Source organism: Microtus pennsylvanicus, chromosome 9 (genome assembly GCF_037038515.1).
Source record: "Microtus pennsylvanicus isolate mMicPen1 chromosome 9, mMicPen1.hap1, whole genome shotgun sequence".
In the NCBI taxonomy this organism is placed as follows: domain Eukaryota; kingdom Metazoa; phylum Chordata; class Mammalia; order Rodentia; family Cricetidae; genus Microtus; species Microtus pennsylvanicus.
In genome coordinates, this window is record NC_134587.1 from 82,440,868 (window position 1) to 82,462,747 (window position 21,880).

The window sequence follows — 21,880 nt, forward strand, 5'->3', positions numbered from 1 at the left end:
AAGGCTTTAGAACTCTTCATTCAAACGAGCCTATGCTGGAGGCTGGATTGCTGTACCTTATACCCTCTAGAGAGCCCGAAGCCTCAGAATATTCAGGTTGACATTAAATCTGAAAAGAAAAGTGTAGATACACTTTTCCATTGTCAAACACAGGGCATAGCAACTTTGTGAAAACACTTTAGAAGCTTTCCAGAAGGCTCTTACTGAATATAACTAGGTCAAGAATTGTATCCTTTTTCCTGAACGAGGTGAATTTTTAGTTCGTGAACATGTATATTTTTTATATCTGAAAATGAATATAATAGCTTGGTCCTTTTAATGCTCTAAGAATGTAAATGTGTGACTACATTTTAATATCCTTTATTTTGGTTTTTAGACATCAGCTAATTGAGGTACAATAAGTAAATTATGGATCTTGTGTATCACAGATAACAGTAGAACCATAGAAACATGTATGTAAGTATACTGAGAGACAAAATTGGTTTCTGTCATATTCTCAACTTAAATTAAGCAGTTTTCATTTTGTATTGATTGTAACTAATGATTCTTATGAAAATAAAACAACAGTAATTTCAGTTTTGGATGTCATTTTAACAAGTATAGCAGGATTTTACATCATTCTGCTTCTTGCTTTTTTAAAAAAATATATTTTTATCTGATGTGCATTGTGTTTTGCCTGCATACATGTCTGAGTGAGGATGCCAGATCCCCTGGAGCTGGAGTTACAGACAATTGTGAACTACCATGTGGGTGCTGGGAATTGAACTCAAGACCTCTGGAAGAGCAGCCAGTGCTTTTAACTCCTGAGCCATCTCTCCAACCCCCCCCCCCCATTCTGCTTCTTAATGTGCTCTGTGTTTGGTCTTTTGGCTAGCCTTCATATATTACAAAGATTTAGGTAGCCTGAGATGTGCTGCCAGATTACAGTTAACATAACTATTTACTTAAGAGATTACTTAACTATCTGGAGGGAAATGAACAGCATTCAAAAACAAACAATTCATAAATTGTTTTTGAGAATAAGTGACTTGGGAAACCTTTATTATTGCACTTTCCCCCTCAAAATCTACATAGGTGTAAGATTTTCTTTTAACCCAAATTTAAAGGTTATCAATGTGCTGTCAACCAGTCTCAACCTTTCTATTGCTGCAAAATACATTGAGAACATTGAAAAGACATATGAAAAGATATATGAAAGGACATATCCCTTTTCCTCTGAGTTAGAACCTCTTGAACAAAGAAACTATGGACAGGAAATGCAGAAGTACATGGAGCTTCTTGAAGCAAAAAGAAATCACCTCCTAGAATAGTTTTGAACCTAAACTATTTTCCTTCATAGATCTGAAATTTTACTACTGGTGCACACACTTTGAGAAAACCAGAGAAATCATGTCCAGGATGTTACTATTAAGGTAGTTCGGCAGTGGAAATTTATTATTAAAACTATTTTTATCGAAGATGGACCTCTCCAGTTGTGAGCAACTCTAAGATTCTAGAGTTTTGTTTTTTTAACTATATTCTGAACATAAATTATGATTTCTGGGCTTTGCCTTTCTTTCTGGTTTGGGGTGATATTGATTGACTCATTAGCTACTCTGAACTCCTATGACTTGACCATAGCAATCGTGCTATACAGGACATGACTGTACTCCAGTGTTTGGTTTGGTTTTGAATTCATCTACTTTCTTGATGTAAATGACTTTTCTGTTATGACAAATTTATATCGTACTCATTTGTCAGGGCATCTTTATATTTCTTTTTCTAATGCACATAAGTAAATATTGCAAACTAATGTTTTTTCACTCTGAACATTTTCTCCATCACAAGGACATCTCATATTTAAATCTTCTATATTTTTCACACTGCCATAGATGCTACCATCTGCCCAACTGATGTTAGGCCCATTGCTCCACTGTGCTTGTCTTTGTTCCCAGTTTTGCCTTCCAACTAATAGCATCCCCTATTTTTTGTGCCTTCAAAATTCTTCCTTATAATGAAGGGAGATTTGCTTTTTTATTATTCTGTTCTAATTATTCTTTATTATAGCATGAATAGCTTGACTGTACCTCTTTTCTAGTTGAGATGCTATACATACTTGACGTAGAAGTAGACATGGAGCTGTGAGAACAGAGGAAGAGGTCTAAAGAAAGAGAAGGTAACAAAAAGATAAACAAGGTAATAGAATCACTGAGTTATGAAAGCAGAATTGGGCTCTAGGTGATGGAAGCAGACAAGCAAGAGGAAGAGGGTGGGAAGAGAATCACAGAAAAAAATTGAATATGGGTGCAGATGTTACAATGAAGCCATTTCTTGGTATTTAATCAAAAATTAAATTGTAAAATTTTAAAAATAAATGTCCATATATATATTGGTGTATTATTTTGTTCCATTTATTACAAGATTACTTTGGCCCTTCCTTGACTCTAGAGCAAAGAATTTTTAGACCAGTCTTATAATCATGAAAGATATTGGAAATGAAAACATTTTTTCATTAAGAATTCAAGAGGATTTAAATATAAAAATGTTTAAACATGCTTTTACAAAATTTCTGCCAAAAATAGCAACAGAATTAAGTGCAAACATTAGAATACTTGAAATATTTATAAATTTTATATCATACATATTTTCCTTTGAAACATCTGTATTCATCCATGTTCAGAAACAGCTTGGGGAAAACAGGTATGTCTTAGGAGTAAAATTCAATTAAGATATATGAAAGCCACACCAAAACGATTTAGTGTTAAAGTAAAAAGGATGGATTTATGGTATTGTCTCTGCTGTCTCTCTGAATATGCATATCACAAGAGAAAAATTGTAGTGGAAAAAAATGGCTTAGGTTAGTTGTTCATTCTTAGCAGAGAACTGAAAAGGTGTCGGACTCTGAAGTTCTTTTCCAGTTCGAACAGTCTAAATTAAATTTTTACAATATAATCTCATAATTCATACTCACTCTTAAAATTTTACTTCTCACAAGATTGAGGACTCAACACATCAACTGTCAAAGAGAAAAGATAGATATGGAAAAAGGGACGTATGTGTGACACTAACTGTGTGGGGCTCCTGTAGCTCACACAGTAGATGGTACCGATTTTCCTGGGTTTCTTCTCTCTCCTCTAACACTCCAAGCTCTGGCAATTCTTCAAAGTGTCACAGACGCATGGAATGCAGCCACTTGTTCCTGAGCCTGTAACTCTGAAGCTGCAGAATTTCTCTCCCATAAAAAGGTAAAGACAATCCTTGTTTTTGTTTCTGTTTGATGTCCTTGGTTTTCTGTTTGTTCCTTTATTTCAAGCTCAGAGATACCAAGGCTGAAGGAAGTGCAGAGAGGATTAACTAAATGCTCTGATTTCTGGCCAGAGACCAAAGAAGGAACTCAAGCTAGACAGAGTAGAAATGGAAGAACTTGGGAAAACAGCTCTGTGTGGTTTTGGCAGAGGCTTGGGCACATAAATCATTGAGACAGGAGGAATTGCTCAGAAATACATCCGCTCAACTGATTGTTTCGGAAAAGGACAATAATTCACCATTGGAATGATAGCCATTGAGCAAAACGTGTTGATAAAATTAGGCATCATAGGTCAAAAATTCTCTGAACCTGAACATCATACTTCCTGTAAAAACAGACTCAGATATATCATAAATGTAAATGTGAAATGCAAAACTTAAACCTTCAGGACACCACAAGGAAAATGTTACCGTGACCGTGAAGAGTCTGCATTTTTAGTCATAACGTTGAAAGTTCAGTCCTCATGGGTGTTCATACTGAAAACACTGAAGACATGACCGCACAGTAACATGGACCCAGATGTTCAGAATGGCTTCCTGTATAACAGCCCCAAACTGGAAACCAGCCTTACACCTTTTCAATCTCAAATGACTAAGCAAAGTATGAGGAACAAATAAATGAGCTATCAATATACGAAAGAATGTAGGTGATTTCAAAGTCGTTTTTGCTCAATAGAAAAAAGGTCAATGTCAAAAGGTTGCACTATAGGTTGGGAATGGTCCAGCACTTAAAGGTGTTTGCTATGCAATCAGAAGCATCTGAGTTTGAATCTCAAGAACCTATATAGAAATTGGTTGTATAGAGTAAACTTCTGCATTCCCAGTGCCCATATGGGGAGGAGGGAAATGCAGACAAGAGAAACACTGGTATCTCATTGTCCAGCTAGCTTGGCATTTCAAGAGAACACAACAAAGGGAGTTTTCTCAAACAAGGTATAAGACAAGAACATTGAAGATCCTGTGACCTCTACACATATGTGTTTACCTTCACACACTCAAAAGTGAGTGCACACAAGCATACACAATCCTCATGTCTCTTCTACTTCCACAATATGCTTGAGGGGTAACATCATAGTGAAGGGGATCTCCAAAATAAGGTGCTGCAAATTTCCCTCAGGAGGAGTGCATGGTTCTGATGAGCATTTCTGTATAAACGGCATAATTATATGCCTTCTATTGAATTGTATCACATGATGTGGGCTGATAGATATTATAGCTTATCATAATACAACTTTGAAGGTATTTACATTCAGAACAAAAGTGAAAAACAAAAATCTGTGTGTAAAGGCTGTTGAAATACAAATAACACCAGAAAACTGATTAAAATTATTACCTACATTTATGTATTCAGATAGGGTCATATACTGTGACAATAATTACCAGCTTCCAATTTGAGACCAGAATGACCATAACTCTTTTTTAAAAATCTTTCCAAGGTAGCATATTCCAAAATAGAACATACAGTTAGAACAATAAATGAATCCTAAATGCTGAGGGATAATTCAGAGCCTCACCATGAATGAAAAAAAAAACCCTTAAATATCTTGAATAACTAGCTAGTACTTTCATTTTTATATTTATCTAACAGTACGGAAGCTGAGGCAAATTTGTATTTAATAATATAAAAATGCACAAGAAAACAAAGTAACTTAAAATTAAAACCCCAGCTAATCGTAGTAATATACCGAATAGTAAGCATTCTCATATCAATTTTATTTCTTCTCAAGTGCAATACTTAAAATTAACATATATTCTTTAAAACTAAAGAATAATTTAGTGAGTTCTTTATATTTTCTGAAAGAAGCTCATAGTATGAGTTTTATGGTTCTAAGACAATAGCATCAAATTTAGGGGGAGTCCTTTATCCCTATAATTCTAACTCATTATGTAGACCTTCATTTGTATGGATTTCCAAAAGGAGACAGCAAGAAACATTTGGGTTTTATATTCAGTTCCATGGAAATAACTCTCTGTAAATTTTTCTAAAATTAACTCCTTTTTATTCTTAGACAATCTGAACAATTGGGTGATTTGGGACATAAATGCTAACCTTTGATCTTTCTCTATGCACCACATGCTTCAAATATGATGGATTGCTTGTTTAGCCCAATTATGCTTTCAATGCCACAGGGATCCTCAAAAAACCCTAACATTTGCAGGAAATGACCTTCGCCTCTCTCCATCATGCAACAGCTGTCAAAGATGTCTCTTGACTGAGTTCCACCGTACAGAGGTATGGTTTATACAGCAAACTCTCCCTTACTCCACTAGGACAATTGAAGGGCTCTCCTTTCTGTAAGACTTACTTCAGTATTGACAAAAATCTCAGGTGACAACAGCAAAGATAAATGCTGTGGATTATAATGCGAGATTTATAGCTTGCCCTTGTCTTGCAGCAGCAGAGATACGTAGAATCCTACAAATGCTAAAATTTTGTCATGGTAGGAATAAAGATTGGGATTGAGTCCAGAAATCATTTCAGCTGTCAGTGACTTTGCATAAGAGTGAAAATTATATGTGGATATGACCTATCTTAAAATCATGATGGATCAGCCTGTGCATATATAAGTTGGCAACTTTTGTGGAATCTGAGTGGAATTAAGTTAATAATAAAAAATAATGAGAAATGTAAGAGAAAGGACATTCAATGATTGTTTTTCTCAACATACATACAATGTGCTATTAGACCAAACCACTCCATTTTATTTATTTATTTATTTATTTATTTATTTATTTATTTATTTATAAGCAAGGTTTAATCAGCAAAATACAAACATGTTTGGAACTCATCTCCATCCCCGTTACCACAAGGTAGAGAGGAGTTGTATCTCCTCTGTGCGGTAAGATTTTAAAGTCATAACTACAAAGAGAATCTTTGAAGATGCTTTAGCATGGGTACAAGGACTTTTGCTCCCTCCCACTCTGTTAAGTCAGCCTTTTCCTTGTTTTTAGAGCAAGGCCACTGTTCTTGAATTAGGCCATCTTTATTAGCCTGTACCAGGTGGCTGGCTGGGCTGAGCTAAGTGACCTACACTGGAACAGTAACTTTCTTAATTCAGATTTAGGATATGAAACACAATTTTTAAAAAAGTATGAGAATGCTGAAAAACACAACAATGCTTGGTCTTTGTAAAACTAGTGTTTGTGAACAAGCCAGCATGCTTAGATGCAATTGAAAGATAACAGAGTAAGTCATAGTTCAAGCTAATTAAATCACAAAGCAATGCTGTGTCTTGAGCTAAAAGACTTAAAAGCATTTTCGTCAATTTCAAATTAAACATGGCTAAATACTAATTGAGGGCACTGCTTTTTCTTCTAAGGAAAATTCTCAATCATCACTGCCTAAATGTATTAAATAAGATTCTTCCAGAGATATATAAGCACAATGCATTTTATATGCTCTTCAAATTACTCGCAACTGAAACTGACTTTGTCCAAGAAGCAGAAAGCATTTGCATTATCCTTGAAAAGAAATGTGAGCTTCATTAGAAGATAATGGTTTTTCTTAAGAAAAAATGAACAATATAAGTTGCTCTTCTTGGACTATTTATTAAATAAAAATCAATGTTCAATAATTATTCCATTACAGAATCTGAAAACATCTAGAAGCAGTCCAAGGAGGAGATTCTTTTCTAGAGGATATGAGGATTCACCCTTGGTGAGACATTTGCTTAAATGAAAACAGTCCAAAATATGTAGAAGCTGTTTCTGCAGGAAAAATCCTCTTGATCAGAGTTGGTTGAACTATGCATTCAGTCATCTTGTTCAGTTCAGTGCCCCATTTTTTAATTGGGTTAATTAGCCTTTTAAAGTCTAGTTTCTTGAGTTCTCTATATATTTTGGAGATCAGACCTTTGTCTGTTGTGGGGTTGGTGAAGATCTTCTCCCAGTCAGTAGGTTGCCTTTGTGTCTTAGTGACAGTGTCCTTTGCTTTACAGAAGCTTCTCAGTTTTAGTAGGTCCCATTTATTCAATGTTGCCCTTAATGTCTGTGCTTCTGGGGTTATACCTAAGAAGCGATCACCTGTGCCCATCTGTTGTAGGGTATTTCCCACTTTCTCTTCTATCAGGTTCAGTGTTATCGGGCTGATATTGAGGTCTTTAATCCATTTGGACTTGAGTTTTGTGCACGGTGATAGATACGGGTCTATTTTCATTCTTCTACAGGTTGACATCCAGTTGTGCCAGCACCATTTGTTGAAGATGCTTTCTTTCTTCCATTGTATACTTTTAGCTCCTTTATCGAAAATGAGGTGTTCATAGGTTTGTGGGATTAAATCCGGGTCTTCTATACGATTCCATTGGTCGACTTCTCTGTTTTTATGCCAGTACCACCCTGTTTTCATTACTGTAGCTCTGTAATAGAGTTTGAAGTCAGGGATGGTAATGCCTCCAGACAATCCTTTATTGTATAGGATTGTTTTGGCTATCCTGGGTTTTTTGTTTTTCCAAATAAAGTTGATTATTGTCCTCTCCAGATCTGTGAAGAATTTTGATGGGATCTTGATGGGGATTGCATTGAATCTATAAATTGCCTTTGGTAGAATTGCCATTTTTACTATGTTGATCCTCCCAATCCAAGAGCAAGGGATGTCCATCCATTTTTTGGTATCCTCATCAATTTCTTTCTTCAATGCCTTAAAGTTCTTATCAAATAGATCTTTCACTTCCTTGGTTAGATTTACCCCAAGATATTTTATGCTGTTTGTGGCTATCGTGAATGGAGAAGCTTCTCTGATTTCCCTCTCTGCTTCCATATCCTTTGTGTATAAGAGGGCGACTGATTTTTGGAGTTGATCTTGTATCCTGCCACATTACTAAAGCTGTTTATCAGCTGTAAAAGTTCTTTGGTGGAGTTTTGGGGGTCGCTTATGTACACTATCATATCATCTGCGAATAACGAAAGTTTAACTTCTTCCTTTCCAATTCGAATCCCCTTGATCCCATTATGTTGTCTTATTGCTATTGCTAGAACTTCCAGCACTATATTGAAGAGGTATGGTGAAAGTGGACAGCCTTGTCGTGTTCCTGAGTTAAGCGGGATGGCTTTGAGTTTCTCTCCGTTTAATTTGATGTTAGCTGTCGGTTTGCTGTATATAGCTTTTATTATATTTAGGTATGACCCTTGTATCCCTAATCTCTCCAAGACTTTTAACATAAATGGATGTTGAATTTTGTCAAATGCTTTTTCAGCATCTAATGAAATGATCATATGGTTTTTTTCTTTCAGTTTGTTTATATGCTGGATTACATTGATAGATTTTCGTATGTTGAACCAGCCCTGCATCTCAGGAATGAAGCCTACTTGATCATAATGTATAATTTTTCGGATGTGTTCTTGGATTCGGTTTGCCAGTATTTTGTTGAGGATTTTTGCGTCGATATTCAATGAGTGAGATCGGCCTGTAATTCTCTTTCCTGGTTGAGTCTTTGTGTGGTTTTGGTATCAGAGTAACTGTAGCTTCATAAAAGGAATTTGGTAGTGACCCTAGTCATCTTGTGAGAAACCCAGCATTTCCAATAGTCCTCTGAAAGTATTGCTAAATGTTTAACCGAGTTTTTTTTTATTTCTGAAAACAATCAATACCATATTTATTAATTTTTCCCAAAGGCATCAGTTTTGCACAGAAAATGGGAAGTAAATGAAGTTAAATTGCTGAGCCATAAAAAGATGTCACCAGAAACATGATTGCATAATAAAAGAAAAAGTTCTGGATGCAGTAAGGGAGCCTAGTTTCTCTAGAATGTGCCATTCTCGTTTCTGTTTTTACAAACAGAATCACAAACCAGTGTTCTGTATGGCATTCCTGTAGTTCCCCTAATGATGAAGAGAAGATGATGGAGCTGACCTTATTCTTTTTCAAACTTTGTATGCCTTGTTCACTTCCTACTTCAGAGAACATATTCATTTGCACCTAAATATAGGCTAATGTAGACCCCACATCAACAGTCATTTCTAAGGTGTGAGTATTCACTGAAGTAACACACACATGCACAAAAATGGGTAGGTGGCTTTAAAAGGGTGGTGGTTGTTCTGTATTTTGTACTCACACAAGAGAAAAAAAGATTTTTCTGTACAGGTATCAGGAAGAATGGAAGAAGACATTATATGTTGTTCTTTAGAGTACAGTGGCTGTATTGGTAAGTAAGGAGGTTCTAGCAGAACATTTCATAACTGGAAGAAGGACACTGTCATTATAGTCTATATTTCTATATTGAGTACCAGAATTCATATATGAAGAAAGGACTGAAGATTTGGGGAGAAAAAGAATATAACAAATGAAAGAATTTTTCCAGAGAGGCAATGTGAGAAACACAGAAAACAAGGTTAACTGAAGGTTGAAGAGAAGGGAAGTCATGACCTCTTCCAGGCAGAGGAGAAAACTTTTATCAATGTTCAGAGAAATGGACGGGTCTTAAGAAATAAGAATTTTTCTTCAGAGATACAGAGTAAGAGCAGTGATTACTAGTTTTCAGTCTAAAATACATGAGAGGAATTAATGCACATCATTAAAATATTTATCCATTCAGACAACGTTCACAGACTACTTTCCATCTATTAGACAACAAACCCCAGATATAGCAATTTAAAAACCATCCATGGTAGTGATGGAAAGACTAAAAGCACGGAATAATATTTTAAAATAAGAAGTCTTTGGTATATAAAACTGTTATAAGGAGAGCTTGGGGGGTGGGCGTTGTTCTGTCCCGGCCGCCCAGCTAGCTTACACCTGAAATAATCACACAGATACTGTATTCATTTAAACACTGCCTGGCCCATAAGCTCTAACTTCTTATTGGCTAATTTTATTTCTTAATTTAAGACATTTATATTAATCTGTGTATAGCCACATAACTGTGGCTTACCGGCAAGATTCTAACCAGTGTCTGTCTCAGGCAGAGATCCATGGCCTCTTCTTCTGCCCTTCTTTCCAGCACTCACTTCTGTCTTGTCTGCCTACCTAAGTTCTGTCCTATCAGGCCAAGCAGTTTCTTTATTGATTAACCAGTGAAAGCAACACATAAACAGAATGGCCTCCTACACCATAAAATAAGCTTAGAAATCAACTTTTGAAAAAAAAACTAATTTTAATTTATTTACTATAAATTAGCATGTAGGGTCTATGTAAGCGAATCATGCACAGTATGATTTTTTGAAATTGGTATTCATTGTAAGATGACCAATTGGAGAAAATTTAGTTCATATTATATGTCTTTCTTTTCTACAGTGACCAAGGGGAGACGAATTGGAGATGAGAGTTTGTCCCTGCGTTGAGATGCTGCCAAGCTAACCAGTACTAAACGTATGTTTCTGTACTGAGTGAAACATTGAAATGAAAGAAATGTTTCCATTGCTGGTCCCAAATTACATTATGAGGGAACAGATGCGTGGCAGCATGGATTTTCTGTGTGCAGCTAGACAAAACAGTTGATGCAAGCAAACACTATCTGGACTAACAAGCCTGCAAATACCAGTATATGGCAGGTATGTAAATGTTTTCCAGAAATTATGATTAATAGTGTCTTCTCATATCCAGTACAGCCTGCACCATAGAATGCTTTGAGACATCATTTTATTTGGTTCATTGTGCCTACAATATGTTTCCTGCAGTAACTTCACTTTACTAAAACGGTTTTTTCTTATGTGACAGACTGTGCAGTGAGAATGTGTGTTCTCATCATACACTAATCTTTTCATAATCCTCAAGTTGGTAAGAAAAGAATTAATAAATTTATGTGACTTAATAGAAGAGGTTGAAAAATCACAGCCATTTTGTTTAGGACTTCTAAGTAAAAGAGCAATAAAAGATCTTTTCTATATGGAGTGGTATTTAGGTTAATAGTCCTTGTCCATTTTCTATTGCTCTCATAAAAATTACTATAAACTTGGTGGTTCGATATGACAAAAATATAGCATGGTCCAGTTATGTAAGTTAAAGCACAAGAAGCACCTCCTATGCTGGAGTCAGGCAGGCTGAGTTCCTTCACAAAGTTCCAGTTCTCTACATTTCAAAGCCCTATAGGCAACCAGCATTCCTGAGATTTTGACCCCTCCATTTTCTTAGCAAGCAATGTTATATATCTCTAACAATTCTATCTTTTTTAATTTTACTTTTTTAAACAAGAAAAAAAACTATCTTTTTCAGTTTTTATACCAATCCTCCTCCCTCCTCTCCTCCCGTTCCCTGAACTTCTTTGCCACGCACCGCGCCCCTGTGTCTGCACTCTGTGCGCTAGCACCCAGTTCACGAGCTTCAGCAAGGGGTCTGGAGGTTAAATGACACAGACACACACAGACAGAGAGACAGCGACACGTGTCATCCTTGAATTCCCCAAGAATGCCCCTTTTATTGTGTTCAGGGGTAGATTATATAGAGATAGCCATGCCCCAGCCAAACCCACCAGAAACCACTCTCCTGCCATCAGGAACTCCTGAAGGTCTCGTGCTCAGAGCAGCTGTAGGCACTCAGATCAGGGAATTACAAGAAATTCAGGATCTGGGGTCTCACTGCTTCCAACATTTCTCCACCAACCTCCCATCCACTTAGCAGAGAGGGTAAGGTACTTTGGTTTGGAGAAGGTCCAAGGCCCTCCCTACTGGGTCTTGGCTGAGCAATGTATCCATGCAAAGACAAGGGGTTCCCAAAAAGTCAGTACAAGAGTAGGGATAAATCCTAGTGTCACTATGAGTGACCCTGCAGTCTGCCCCAGCCACGCAACTGTCACCCACATTTAGAGGGTCTAGTATGGTTCTTTGCTTGTTCCCTCCCTGTCCAGCTGGTTGGTGAGCTCCCATTAGCTCAGGTAAACTGTTTCAGCGGGTGTCCCCATCATGATCTTGACTTCTTTGCTCATATTATCATTCTTCATACTCTTCAACTGGACTTTGAAACCCAGTCCAGTAATGCAGGTCTCTGCCTCTGTTTCCATCAGTTGCTGGATGAAGGTTCTATGGTGACATTTAAGATATTTATCAATCTGACTACAGGACAAGGCCAGTTAGGGCACCCTCTCCTCTATTGCTTAGGGCTTTAGCTGGAGTCATCCTTGTGGATTCCTTGGAATTTCTCTAGTGCCTTGTTTCTTGCTATCCCCATAATTGCCCCCTCAATCAAAATATCTTCTTCCTTGCTCTCATTTTTGTCCTTCCTCCATCTCAACTATCCTGTTCCCTCAAATTCTCCTTTACAACCCACTATGGAAATCTGTATGGCAGTTTCTCAGAAATTTGGGAAACAACCTACCTCAGGACCTAATAATACCACTCTTGGGCATATACCCAAAGAGGCTCAATCATACTACAAGGACATGTGTTCAACTATGTTCATAGCAGCATTATTTGTCATAGCCAGAACATGGAAACAACCTAGATGTCCCTCAACAGAAGAATGGATGAAGAAAATATAGAGCATTTATATAGTGGAGTATTACTAAAAGGTAAAAAAAAATGAAATCATGAAATTTGCATGCAAATGGATGGAACTAGAAAAAAAAACATCCTGAGTGAGGTAACCCAGACCCAGAAAGATGGGCATGGTATATACTAATAAGTGGATACTAGCTGTAAAGCAAAGGATAACGAGCCTATAATCCATGACCCTAGAGAAGTTTAGTAACAAGGTGAACCCTAAGGAAAACATGTATAGATCCACCTGAAAATGGGAAATAGACAAGATCATCTGACGAAATTGGGAGCATGGTGGTGTGGGGAGAAGGGAGGATAGAAGGGGAATAATTCTTAGATAGTTACTTCTCTCCCTGTCTCTGTATTTTGTTCCTTTCCTTTTCACTTACATGATTAAATAAGTCTTTAAGTTTAAGAAGATTTATAATTACCAACTGTTTTTAATAATTTATTGAATCTATTCTTTGACAATTTCATACATGTATATAAAATGCCCCAGTTACTATAAGTCGCTCACCTCTATCTCCCTCCCAATCCTCTCATTCCTAGAATTATTCACTGCACCCTGGTGCATATACCAGTGAGTACAAAACAAAAAAACAGTGACTTGCAGTTCATCAGTCAAGGATGGTACTTCTATCTCATTTAAGCCCACTGTAGAAAGCTTTAACTGCTGTGGCATCAAATGGCTCTTATAGGATCCCAGGACCGAACAAATTAGACAGGTCATCTCCCTACCTACCTCCTAGGTCATACATCTTCTTCACCATTTTTTTCTATAATATTTCCTGTGCGTTGTGGGATAAGGCTATTGTACCTGGTGAAGATTTGTCATTCCTATTTTTTTTTTAATAAAAATGTTGTTTGTCCGGTAGCCAGGCAGAAAGTACAGGCAGGGTGACCAAACTAGGAGAATTCTGAAAAGAGAATTCAGTCTGCAGTCACCACCCAGACACAGAGAAAACAAGCTGAAAATTCAGTACTAAGAAAAGGTACCAAGTCACGTGGCTAGTCATAATAAGAATTAGAGGTTAATTTAAGTTTTAAGAGATAGTTAATAATAAGCCTGAGCTAATAAGCCAAACAGTTTCTAATTAACATAAGCCTCTGTATGTTTCTTTGGGCCTGAACAAAATTTGTGGAACTAGGTGGGACAGAAACTTCCATCTACACCTGTGCCTTAGGGAGGTGATTTAAATGTCCTTTTTAAGTTGAACACTCAATCTTCACTCATTCTCAGCACCCCAAGCAGCCACATGTTTCTGCATTCACTGTTATTTATTTCTTATAAAAAATATGTTTCTTTGATTAAGACTAGCATGTGTCTATGCATACAAATATAGATATATAGAAAACACATTGGTGCCCATTCAGTTTCACTGAACAATAGTAGGAAATTTGTCCTAAAATCTTAGGCTTTTCTGTTTCTCCATGACTGTTGTTTGTTTGCTTGCAAGATGTTCTGTGGTGAAGAGTGCATACAGATTTCAATGATAAAAACTGTTATCATTAGAAGGCTTTCATTATGCTTTTAGAAAATTCTGCATAGTAGGAAATGAATAAAAAGAAAAGATGGCTAGATAAAAATAATGGTAGTAAAGATCTTCTGATATTTTATTTTTTTATTTTTTAATTTATTTATTTATTAAAGATTTCTGCCTCCTCCCCGCCACCACCTCCCATTTCTCTCCTCCTCCCCTAATCAAGTCCCTCTCCCTTGTCAGCCCAAAGAGCAATCAGGGTTCCCTGACCTGTGGGAAGTCCAAGGACCACCCACCTCCGTCCAGGTCTAGTAAGGTGAGCATCCAAACTGCCTAGGTTCCCACAAAGCCAGTACGTGCAGTAGGATCAAAAACCCATTGCCATTGTTCGTGAGTTCTCAGTAGTCCTCATTGTCCGCTATGTTCAGCGAGTCCGGTTTTATCCCAGGCTTTTTCAGACCCAGGCCAGCTGGCCTTGGTGAGTTCCTGATAGGACATCCCCATTGTCTCAGTGTGTGGGTGCACCCCTCGCGGACCTGAGTTCCTTGCTTGTGCTCTCTCTCCATCTGCTCTTGATTTGGACCTTGAGATTTCAGTCTGGTGCTCTAATGTAGGTCTCTGTCTCCTTTCATTGCCTGATGAAGGTTAATATTCAGGAGGGTGCCTATATGTTTTTCTTTGGGTTCACCTTCTTATTTAGCTTCTCTAGGATCACGAATTATAGGCTCAATGTCCTTTATTTATGGCTAGAAACCAAATATGAGTGAGTACATCCCATGTTCCTCTTTTTGGGTCTGGCTTACCTCACTCAGGATAGTGTTTTCTATTTCTGTCCATTTGTATGCAAAATTCAAGAAGTCATTGTTGATGTACCTTTATTTCATTGGGATGAAGCTGGCTTTTTTTATATTCCATGTGACCCTGTCAGTATTCTGATATACTACTAATAATGAGAGACGCCAAATCATGTGCAGAAAAAGAGTACAGGAAATAGTCAGGAATCTCATACAAGCAATCAAAGCACATGGATGATATAGGTTCATTTCTAAACTATGAAATCTTAAAGATAACACAATTTTATGGGTAATTTTAATATGTAAAATACAGATGCTAACATAGCCCTAACAGAACTGCCGACAGTTTAAAAACATGGTATCTTATTCTGCCTGTCTCAGCACATTTGAAAGCTTACACTCACACACACACACACACACACACACAAAACATATGTGAAACTTCTGTGCAAATTATAAAATATCACACAATAATGAGGAATTTCTAGACAATTTTAGAGCTTTTTACATGTATTATGCTGTCTAAATGGAGCTCATAATGGTGAGATGCAGTTTTAATCTTTTTAAAACAGAACAATTAGAAATGACTAAATGCTTATTGTCCCAATTCATATCGAAACAGATTCTAGATTCAGGCATTCAGTCAATAGGATTCTCGCCCCTCACCTCTTCTATGGCCACTCCTACTTCTATTTGCCAATCAAAAGATTAAACATCCAGGTTAGAAAACAAAACACATCATGTAATTTCAGTACATCGTTGACAACTTGTCTCTGATGGAAAGAATGCTAAAGGCATTATGGATAAAGAGAATAGGATCTGCTAATGTGAGGAAACTGATCAGATTGAAGGGCTGTGAAGTTGTATGAAATCAATCACAAGTATCTATAAGGTGTATGTAGGTATGGTTAATCCCAGAAAAGTAGAGTAAGATTTAGGGTCTTTTTTTTTAGAGAAAGCAGTGTAGAGTGTGTAATGATGCCAATGCAATGTTATCTGTGGTGCTTTAAAGAAAATCACTTTCCAAACATTGCCAACAGCATAAAAATATCCCAACTGTCATCAAAAAGATGAAATTGATAATAAAATATCACCATCTGGGTAGGAGCTGTGGTTTGTGTTTGACAAGCTCTTGGGTCAATATGTTTGATAGCTCAGAAATACAGAGAAGAGTCTCACCTTGGAACAGACTTACAGTTCCTCCAGAGAAAACACCAAGGACACTATCAGCTATAAGTTCGACATATACAAAACTGTCATCATCTCTGGCCATGAATAGACAGGATAGAGTCCCCACTTCCACAGAGCATGGTGAAAATTTAGCATAATGTTGCCTACCTCTAGCTGAAAGGTATTCTCCACCTGGGGCTTAGTAATTCCTTTGGAAAAATCAGTTTTCCTGCCTTCCACGCTATGCTCTCCTTCAACTCATTTTGCAGATGTTCTGAAATGACATAAGTGTCTTGTACCTCACCTTTATGTCCCCAAGATTAGCCATCCTAAGCCTGTTCTACTGAACTTAACCTTCCTTCCTTCCCTGGTGCATCCTGACCTGGATGTGCAACAGTGACCCGTCTCGTGCCTCTCTCTTATCATCATTGCCAAGCAGATGAAGAACCATGTGAGCAACCATGCATTTTCTGAAGCAGCTGACATCATGGGTGAGCACAGGCAGTATGGGGACAAGGGTAACGTGCATATGCCTTGCATGAACCTGCTGTCTTTATGGAGGATGACAACAAGATCCCGTGGGGCTGAAAAGGTTACACCTGCTGAGCCATGTGAAAGATGTTGACATGGGTCCAACAGCCAGTTGTCACAAAACACCAACTAGGCCTGATTCTATCAATTATTGGTGAGACAGGAAAGGAGTTCCTGACCCTGACTGCTATACTTCCACAATCAGTAATGCTAATTTTTATGTGTTTATAAAGAAGTTGTTTACTGTTTAAAAGTAACCCATAATGTGGCATCACCTCACGCCTAATAGGAAGGTTTCTAATAAAGTAAACAGAAAGCTTGGATAGCATTGTGCATTAGAAGAAGTCAGAGATTGTGTGTTATTCCACATTGAGCTTGAAGTCATGGATGTCCTCATCACACTGGAAGCATCAGGTCTGAGTTGTCATCTTGGAGGCCAGAGAGACTGAAAAGTCTAGCACGCACTTAAACACTGCTTTGCAAGACAGCATGGATTTCTGACTCTAGCCTACAATATAAGGAAGCAGGGAAACAAGCCTGGCATCTCTGAGTTCACTTTGTGTTTGTGTCCTTTACTGGGAGTCACATGCCTGCTTGATTCAGCATAAATGTCTTAGACACTCCAAGGATATCCATCTACCTAACTTAGCTTGTTCCTCTTCAAGGTAAAAGGCACCAAGGTAAGATTCTTTGTCCTAAATCTGCAGTCACCTGAAATTGCAGGGACACTAGACTGTCATCCCAAGAAAGACTGCCCCTCAATTACGTTTACTTTACTTTCTGTTCTGAACTTCCCTTTAATTCTAATATTCACAACGAAAGTACAAAGATGGATTTGGGGGGGTCACTGAACCCCTTTATCTTTGTCTGTTTTTTCGTTTAATATATCCATGCATATATATTAAATTCCATTTCTCTCCTTTTCACCATACCTTGTCTATTTAATTGCTGTACTGAGTCAGGTGGGTTGCTTAGCCTGGGGCAGGGGGAGGGGAGAAAAAGCTCTAGTAACCAAATTATGACTTAATTAAAACTCTAAGACAATGTCCTTGTGAAGTTCAGATGTGCTTGGGAGTAAAGACAATTTAATTTCTCTATTAACTAGAAACGACAGCAAATCTCTGTCTACAACAGCCCTGCGAAGTTGATAGCATGAATCCTTGTAGTGACAGTGTAATTCAGGCTAAGATAGTCTAAGTTGTGTTCACTTGGTTGGTTGAAGTTCTTTACAGGGATATTAAAGTATTTAAAGAGGTAGTTAAGTCAGAGTGCTTATCTTACAGTCTTAAATGTAGTTTTTCTACAGACATCAGATAAGCAAGCACAGAGACAAAGAGCTAACAGAGTTGTTAGACATAATTATTCTTTCTTTTCATGCAAAATAAACATTTTAAATATATATATTCAAACTAAGTTGGCTTATTATAACACTATATGTGTGTGTGTGTGTGTGTGTGTGTGTGTGTGTGTGTGTGTGTGTGTGAGAATATCTTGCTCATATTCGCTTCTATTTTCCCTTCTATTGTACCTTCTGCACTCTGTCTAGTCTGGTCTCTACCTTTTCAAATCGTTGCTTTCTTCTATCTCTATCTGTCTATCTATCTATCTATCTATCTATCTATCTATCTATCTATCTATCTCTATCTCTATGTATCTCTATTTATCATATACTGATCAATCCATAATTCATCACATATAATATATAGATATGATATAAATGTGTATATATGATATAGATAGATAGATGATAGATAGATAGATAGATAGATAGATAGATAGATAGATAGATAGATAGATGATAGATAGATAGATAGATGATAGAGATAGTAGGTATCCATTTATCTACCTGATATCTATCACCTGCCTTCCATCTTCTTAAAATTAGGTTTCTGTATTTCTATATGAGAGAAGACATTCCACATTATTCCTTCTGAGTATAATTTTTCATTTAGCATGATAGTCTCCAATTCCATTAAATTTCCTGAAACTAGTAACCACATGCAATTGGGCTACATGTTAGTTTTTTCATTTCTGTTAGTACAAAGCCAAAATAAATACAGTGAAGACATTACAGAGAAAGAGGTAATACCTGAGGCACAGAAGGAAATCACCACCGTCATTTCCAAAACAGTGCCCTCCTCAAACAAAAGAACACTGGGAGCTTTATGCAGGGAAGCTATCCATGTGAGCACAAGTGCTAGTCCCTGCGTGAGCATGCTCCACAAAAGGATACAGCACCCGAAACAATAAAGAGGCATGCTTCTGTGCATACTCCGCTGGTAACGAGCTGCAGTTGAAAACAAAGCCAAGGGCATCTAGGAATCTGCCCCTGAATGTGCCTGTCTCGCTTAGTGGTCATCATCATTATATCAATCCATTCTTTATTATTGAATCAAATCTCATTGTCTATGTACATTTTCTTTATTCTCTCCTTTGACAGATATCAAGGTTAGTCCCAAACTTTAGATGCTGTTAATGTCCTGGGTACTGGGATATGTAGGTATTTCTGATACATCATGACTTTTCCTTGAAGTATAATCCTAGGCATGGTTTAGCTATCATATTTTTAAAAATTGTATTAAGGAACATTCATATTGACTTCCATAGAGGCCAGACTATTTTGTCTTCCAAGAAGCAATGTATATTTTTCTTTCCCCAATACTACATCCTTCTCTATATATGATGTTTGTTCTCCTGGTGATAGCCATTCTAACTCAAAGAAGATGAATCCTCAATAGAATTTTAATTTGTATTTCCCTATTGCATCAAGAGGTAAGGATGCTGAATGCTTTTCCATATATTTTTTTGTCCATTTTTGATTCCTGTCTTATAAAGTATTTGTTATTGCATGACTCACTATGTCACACTACAGCTTCCACAATGAGATCCCCCCCTTTTTCTTTTTTTCTCGGAAAGCATATTGGCGAGGGGGCTGAAAGAGCAAATTATAGATATGCAGGGAATGGGATAAAGATGTATGATGTGAACGACACAAAAAATAAATAAGAAGAAAGTTCAAAAAATCTCAAACAAAAACTTCATTTACCCATTGATTTATATATTGTTTTTAATTTTTAGTTCTCATTTTTAATGTACAGTTAATAAGACTTTCTCCAATTTATGTCATCTCTTTGCTCCTGATCATTAACTATTTCATTGGCTATACAAAGTTATTTTAAGTTCTTTTCTTTATTGAAAAAGGTTTCAAGAATTTTGCATAAATTAGAACCCCTGTGTTCTCTTGGTGAGAATGTTAAAAGATGAAATGGCTAGGGAAAACGGTGTCATGGAGCTCAAAAATATTAAGTGCAAAGTTCCCCATGCTTGACCTGATTCTGGAAAGCGATAGTGCAAAATACTACAGAAAGAGCCTCAAAGAGTATCTTGACACACATGTTTTTATCATAGCAATTCAAAATATACAAAATGTGAAGACAGCCAAAATGTCCTCAGTGATAAACAGATAAAAAATATATGGCATACACATGCGATGCTTTTTTTTTCAGTTTGATTATGAAAAAAAAATGTTTCCTGTACTATATAATGTAGCTGCAGATTGAAATCATCATGTTAAATGCTATAATTCAGTTGTTTAACATGCTGTGCAACTGCAGTAATAAAAAATACCCAGCACAGTAAAATTCGTAGATAAAGTAAGTTGATAGTTGCCAGGGCATGAGAAGAGTGGGATGAAGGGAATTGCCGTTCAATGAGTTTTAAGTCTATACTTGATCGATGAAGAATATCTGGAGCTCCACCACATCCATGCAAATATATTTAACTTGACAGAACTAAACTGTACACTTACAAAACCAGTCTGAAATAAAAAGTTTTAAGTGATTTGTTTAAACATATATATATATATATATATATATATATATATATATATTTTAAATCCCACATGTATCCTAGTGACAGTCATAGATTAGAGCAGAAGAAAGTTAATTGAGGAAAGCTTGCAGCCAATAGGGAGACACATTAATGGCAATGACTTCAAATACACAACTGTGCCTCCAGGACAGGTCCCTGTGTATCACTACAAGGGTTAAATGATAGCAGCTGTTCTCCAGGTCATATTCTACAATATTAGACATCCAGGAATCCAGTAGCCTTGTGCTGCAGGCTGAGGAAATCCTCCTGACAGGCAGAGCCACTGTTCTACAGAAGAAAAGGGAAATGAGAAAACAGTGAAATATTATTTACCTAAAAACATGGGTATTCCAAGATAATTATTTAATCACAAGGCAGTATATTTTAAACAGAGTTCATGCACAAAATTTGATATGAAAACAAAGTGAAATGTTAATGAAAGTTCTGAATAAAGCTAGCTGCTGTCTTATTACAAAGAATAGCCATGTGTATGTATATATATATTCTGCAAACCAGTCATGGTATCATTAGTATATCCTTTGTCAGTTTTAACTGAGGATCCAAGATATCTGAAAATTATATTCACACTGTAATTGGGTCCAAGTCCATCTCAGTGGACTTCATCAAGGAGATAGATGGGAATGAGTTTTTATCCTCAGAAGACTCTCTACTTCTGTTCTTTGAAAATCGTTGGAAAGAAACTAAAGTGATTTTTTTTTTTTTTTTTTAGGAAAGATACTGGTTTGCCTCACTATGACGGCTACGGTGCCAGAGATGTTTTCTAAGGACCAAAGGTGCCTGACGGGGTTCAGTCTACATCTGAACTGAGAAATGAATGGAGATTGGGGTCCACCTAGAGTCTTGCTGTGTCTACTGTGGATACTAGCTGTTTGCTATAACCCGTTGGCACCTGTTCCTAGAGCCCTGACTATCTGACATAAACCTGAAGTTCTTACAGTGGTGTCTTTCTCTCTGGGGCTCCAAATACAGTAGAAAAGAAAAATGCAAAATGTACCAGTTTTGAGTTTGTCTTGAGTCCTGCCCCAGAGAATCACGTGGGAGGAAGGATAAATCACTAGATTCCTGGGAACTGAGGAAAAGTGGAAAAAATATAAAAGGCTGGACATAGAAATAAAATCTTGCATTTTAGTGCCACAACCAAAAGGGAAGTAATCCTTCACTATTCAAGGCTGTATATGCGACATGACAATAGAAGGAAACAAAGACTAAAATTCTGCTGTCACTGGAGTCAACATTGTGGCTTGCTTAGTTCCGAGGGAAAGCAAATGTGCATGCTCTCTTCTGCAATGCTTGCATTGCTGCTATCATTTCTTCTTCTCTTTG